Raw genomic sequence first — 6232 nt, forward strand, 5'->3', positions numbered from 1 at the left:
CTTGCCTGGGAGTGCCAGCTGGAACGCCTTGCTGTTCCGCTCCAGCACGCGGAAGGGTCCCCTGTAGGGCTTAGTTAGTGGTGGACGGACGGCGTCGACTCTGACGAAGACGTGGGTGGCGGATGACAGCTGTGGCGGCATGAAGGTGGTTGCTTTGTCGATGTATGAGCGCCTGCAAGGGGCGAACTTGCCGGCCACGTCGCGGAGCCTCTGCAGTGATGGGGAGTGGCGTTCATCCGTCACGAGCTCTCCCGGCACCATGAGGGGTTCCCCATAGGTTTGTTCGGCTGCGGATGGGGTGCCGTCGGCTCTGGGGGCGGTCCTCAACCCGAGGAGGACCCACGGCAGCTGATGTTTCCAGTCCTTGGCGGTGCAGCGGGCCATGAGGGATGACTTTAGGGACCTGTGGAATCGTTCGACCAGGCCGTTGGCCGCTGGGTTGTACGCTGTGGTGGTGTGGTGCGTGGTTCCCAGCAGTTGAGCCAGGGCAGACCACAACTCGGAGAGGAAAGCGGGCCCCTGTCGGTTGTGATGTGGTCCGGGGCGCCGGCGGCTAACCCAACTGGAGAGCAGGGCCTCAGCGCACGCACTGGCGGTGGCTTCTTGCATGGGTGTGGCCGGGCCACCTCGTCGAACGGTCTACCACCATCAGGAGGTATCTGGATCCGCCTGATGGGGAAGGGGCCCGACGACGTCGATGTGGATGTGGCCGGCGGCGCCCTGGCTGTGGGAACTCGCCTACCCCCGACTGCGTGTGACGACCCACTTTACTGGTCTGGCACTGCAGGCACTGTTTTGCCCAGGCTGTGGCGTCCTTTTGCACCCGTGCCAGACGAACTTTTTGAAAGCAGTTTGGCCGTGGTCCTGCCGGAGGGGTGAGAGGCCGTGAATTATGTCGAATACCTGGTGGCGGCGTGAGGCTGGGACCAAAGGCGGGGCTGGCCTGTGCTGATGTCACAGAGCAGGCTGGGGCCTCCGGGGCGAGGGTCACGTCCCGCCACTTGAGGGATGTGATGGCGGTGCGGTATGCTGGGGTTTCTGGGTCAGCGGCCTGTTCTCTGGCAAGGTCCTGGTAATCTACACCAAGCTGCACTGCGTTCAACTCGACTCTGGAGAGGGCGTCTGCTACGGGATTTTTCTTGCCGGGAGGTACCTGACGGAACAGGTAAATTCGGCTATGGCTGAGAGGTGGCGCTGCTGTCTGGAAGACCATGCGTCCCCTGCTTCGTGAAGGCGTGAACCAGTGGCTGGTGGTCTGTGAAGATTGTGAAGGGCGTCCCCTCCAGGAGGAACTTGAAGTGCCGAACTGCGCGGTACATCGCGCAGAGTTCCCTGTCGAAGGTGCTGTAGCGGGTCTCTGCGGGACTGAACTTCTTGCTGAAGAAGGCGATGGGCTGGGGGCGCCGTTGATGATTTGCTCCAGAACAGCACCGCAGGCGACGTTACTGGCGTCTGTCGTCAGCTGGAGGAGCCTTGGGATCCTGGTGTGCCAAGGCGGTTGCCTTGGTGAGGGCGGCCTTCGTCAGGGAAAAGGCCTGCTGCTGGCTGGGTCCCCAAGACAGGGACTTGGTTGACCTTTAGGACTTCCGTCAGGGGCCGTGGTGTGCGCGATCCCGGGATGAACCGCCTGTAGAAGTTTACCATCCCAAGGAACTCCTGGACGGCCTTGATGGAGGTGGGTGTCGGGGAACTTGGCTACGGCTGCCACTTTCGATGTAAGAGGGCGGACGCCTGTCGGAGACACCTCGTGACCCAGGAATTCTGCTTTCTGGACGCCGAAGGTACACTTGTCGAAACGGACGACGAGGCCGTTCTCTTGGAGGCGCTGGAGGACTGCTTTGATGTGTCTCTGGTGTTCGCTGTGAGACCTGGAAAATATGAGAATGTCGTCGGCGTAGCAGACGCAGAATTTTAGGTCCCCAGGATGCTGTCCATGAGCCGCTGGAAGGTGGCCCCGGCGTTCCTCAGCCCGAAGGTGGAGAAGGCGAACACATAGGACCCGAAGGGCGTGATGATGGCTGTCTTTGGTATGTCCTCTGGCGCAACAGGTACCTGGAAATAAGATTTAAGAAGGGCCAATTTAGTGAATATTTTGGCCCCGTGAAAGGAGGCCGTGAGGTCTTGCATGTTGGGTAGAGGGTAGTGGTCGGGCTCTGTTGCAATGTTGAGCCGCCTGTAGTCGCCGCAGGGTCTCCAGGAGCCGTCCGGTTTCTGCACCATGTGGAGGGGGGAGGCCCATGGACTGGAGGCTTTCCTGCAGATGCCCATCTGTTCCATCTCCATGAATGCTTTTTTTGCCTCCTGAAGGCGCTGAGGGGGAAGCCTGCGGAACTTCGCATGTGTCGGGGCCCTTTAGTCACTATATGGTGGTATATGCCGTGCTTGGCTGGGGCCCCGGGACTTGGCGGCTCGGGCTTAAATACCTCAGGGAACTCCGACAGTAGGTGTGCATACTGGTGGGGGGCGACGGCGCTGATGGTGGGTCTGGGTCCCGCCGTTAACGGGAGAGACCGGCAGGAGTCAGTATCGAGGAGGCGCTTGCGCCCCACGTCGACTAGCAGGCCGGTGCGCCAGAAAATCGGCCCCAGGAGTGGGGTTCCTACGTCCGCGACGATGAAGTCCCAGGAGTAACTCTGGCCAAGGATGGAGATCGACAGGAGCCTGGTGCCGTAGGAGAGGATGGGGGTTCCGTTGGCGGCCGTCAGGAAAGCGGCCGGGTCTGGTGTCTGGTTGCGGTCCTCTGGATGCTGGGAAGACCGATTTAAAGGCTCCTGTGTCGACCAGCATCATCCTGCCGGAGACGGTGTCGCGGACGTAAAAACCTACTGTTTTTGAGGCCCTGGGTTCTTCGGCTGCCATGGCGGCCTGTCCTGCTGGCCGCCGCCACCCCCGTTTTTTGAACGGTTGAACGAGCAGGGCGGCAGGCAGTTTCGGGCGTCCTTTCCGAACCACTTGTGGTAGCGACAGAAGCCCGGGACCTCCATCTGCTGTGGTTCGGTGTACGCCTGTTGGCGATGGCGTTGACGGGCTGCTCTCACGTCCTCTTCAGGCTGGACGGAGCTGACCGGCTGTGTGGCCGGTTTTAGCCGCTGTGAAGCCTTGACGGAGTCTGTGAGGTGTTGCGCCGTCTCTATGAGGTCCTCGACAGGCATGGTGTAGGGGTGAGCGATCTGGTTGCGTACCTCCGGGAGGAGTTGGCGAAGGTAGATTTCCCGTGTGAAGCTTATCTCCTGCCGCTTGTTTGTGCCACCCAAGTCTGGTATTGACAGGAGATCTACGACCATGCCCCAAGCGTCTCTTGAATTGAGGTCGTGGCGTGGATTTATGGCAAGGTCGATAGCACGGGCGGCCCGCCGGCGATGGGCAGGAGCAAGCTTCGAGGAGGAACTTTTTGTGGTGCTGTATGTGAGGGTGTGTTTGGTACTCGCGAGATGAGTTTTCTGTACACGTCCTCCGGAAGGGCGTTGAGCACTGTGTCGGCCTGTAGGATTTCGTCCGTGAGGTCCGCGATTCTGAAGTGGCTCTCCACCCTGCGCAGCCACGTCGATGGGTTCCCCTGCGTAAACGGCGGCAGCTTTACGGTGAGGGCGGCCCGCGATTGTGTTGCCCGGCCGACGTGTGTTCGGGGCACTGGTGTGGAGTTGCGGGAGGGCCTCGATGCGGGGGCGGGCGCGGCTGTGATGGGAGGTAGGTAAACCTCCGAGTCCGCGGGGTCCGCGTTTAACTGCATGAAGGAGGGGATATCCGCATCCATGCTCGCTCCTTTGACCCCTTACTGGAGTGGGGTACTCGCGTCAGTACGCACTTTCGTGCGCCGTGTGGTTCCGCTAGTGACGCTGGTGGGGTACGCCGACGAGAGTCAGCACGCTCAAACGCTGGTTACAGCGCCGTGTTTAGGCCGCTAAGAGCGTTTTGGAGAAATCCTGGAGCCAAGACTGAGTCGCCGTGTGAGTCCGCTAATGGCTCCGGGATACTCCGGGGGTCACCACTGTAAGGTGTCAAAGAAACGAGCAGGTAAAAGTTACTGCTAGTTTATTACAGATCCAGGCAGCTTATATTGCGGCCGACTGACGCTGGGCCGCGAGAGACAATGGAATTGACTGTGACCTGAGGTCGAAACAATAAACAATAATATGCAGTGAACGAGTACAAATTACAATACAAAACATACAGAGCTACAATATGGATACAGTCTTGATGCCTGTGAATGAAGAAACATGTGATATACAATGTGTGACATTCGTATAAATACCATAAAGTAAAAATGATTAAAATGCGTGACCTGGCATGTTTTAGGCGTGACTAATTGAGCTTGAAGAAAATGGGAAGTCACCAAAGAAAACAAGCTCAGCGGAGACTTAATTAATGGCGCCGCCAAAACACTATCCTGGCGCCGATGTGGTGACTTTACAAGTACACAACTCTCCTGACATAACCAATAATATTGTAAACACAAAGAATTCTATAAAAAATAAAGAAAATTTTTTTTTATAATTATTTACCTGTGGCTATGCAGTCAATGGGCGGCCAGGCCCCTAACCCTAACGAACCATGGGGAGAGCGTACCCCCTGACTGACCCTTGGCGTACCCTAGGTTGAAAACCCCTGCTCTATGCCCTCAGATGGGGGGTGGGTGGTGTTTTTTCACAAACAATCAGGAACATGGACATTTCCAATCCTACTTGAACCTAAACCTGACTATATTAAGAAATAATTAGTAAGTATAAACTTAAGGCTTTTAGTTTTCATAACGCTGGTTGGCCTGATGCAAAACTTTTCCTTTTCACCGTGACATTTCGAGATGATTTGCCTGAAAATTAATGTTTCGAAAATTTAGTTATTTAGGAAGCGCCTCGCTTTAAACAAACTGAAACACACTATAAATTCGTTTTTTCCTATGGTCAGCTTTATTTCCATCCTTATATTAATTTGTTCCACTTTTATTAAATCTTACACCACTAAGTGGTGCTTACCCTATTCAATTACACTTCTCTTCTTGCCGACTGCTTTAGCTCCAGTTTGGTTTTAATTCTCCAAAAGCTGGTTTTACGCGCAATCTTGCCGTTTTTTTTTTGCTTCGGTTGAGTGTGCAAAACTCCCTTTGGGCAAGGGTCCTTGCTAGCATAAGGACGGCTTAATTTAACTTAAGAAACCAAACATGGTCCTTTTCATTAAGGCTGTTCGAAACCACTGGCACCTCTCAGATGAGTGGAAATCTGGTCAGATGAGTGAAAACCTGGTCGAGAGCCTATGTTAATTTCTCCCAGTTGGTTGTCAGTTGCATTTACATTTGTATCTACAAACCACTCTTACCTAAACTCCCTCGCAAGACAGGTTTACGTTTTTCCTAACCAGTATTTCCAGTTGTTTTCCTGTTATAGGTTTCGCATGATCATTCTTATTTCACCGTTGCGGAATTCTTGGCACTTGGAGGCTGACGAGTCTATCAGGTCTGCGTAAGAGCATTTACCTTGGAAGGTTACTGTTGGTTTTGATAAACATTTGAAGCTAATTTCCACATTTCCCATAAACTGATAAAAAGTTTCATATTTAGTGACGTTATACTGGTGCCTTGAATGGTTGGTTTTGATTCAGATGGCAGCAGCACTGGTTTGATTGATTGATCGATTTATAGATTTTGGGCATACATGCCAAGCACTGTGGCAACTAAGGCCATTCAGCGCTGAAACGGAAATTGACAGCAAAGTTCGAAAGGTGTAACTGGGAAATTCTCACAGTTCCACTGTGAATCAATTGTTAGGAGAGGGTGGGCAGCAAGATAGAAGAAAGAGAATATGAATGGAGGCACAGTAAAAGGGATGAGCAGTTGCAGCTAGGGCCCGAAGGGTAAAGACCCTAAGTAATGGCTACATTGCACTGCATGTGGTGCACTGACGGGACTAGGTCCCTATGGAGGTCCTGGCTCTGGAAGTAGGGGCTAAGATACTCTCTGTGGACATCTGGAGAGGCTATACATTCTACCTGATTTCGTGTCTGGCTGACACATACTGATCACATTTACAGCTGTGGATTTCATTATTCATTGACTTTGGTTGGTTAACCATTATTTTCATTGTTGTCGACTAAAATCTCAGCCCTTCATGGCAAAGGTTTTGCTAATGGCATTCTAATTGCGTCTTGCATTGCATTTCTTTTCTTAATCTTCCATTATTTAGTTCTGAGCCTTGCATTCCTTCACCTTATATTAATTTAAGTATTACATTTGACAATA

Source organism: Macrobrachium rosenbergii, chromosome 10, assembly GCF_040412425.1.
Source record: "Macrobrachium rosenbergii isolate ZJJX-2024 chromosome 10, ASM4041242v1, whole genome shotgun sequence".
NCBI classification, from domain to species: domain Eukaryota; kingdom Metazoa; phylum Arthropoda; class Malacostraca; order Decapoda; family Palaemonidae; genus Macrobrachium; species Macrobrachium rosenbergii.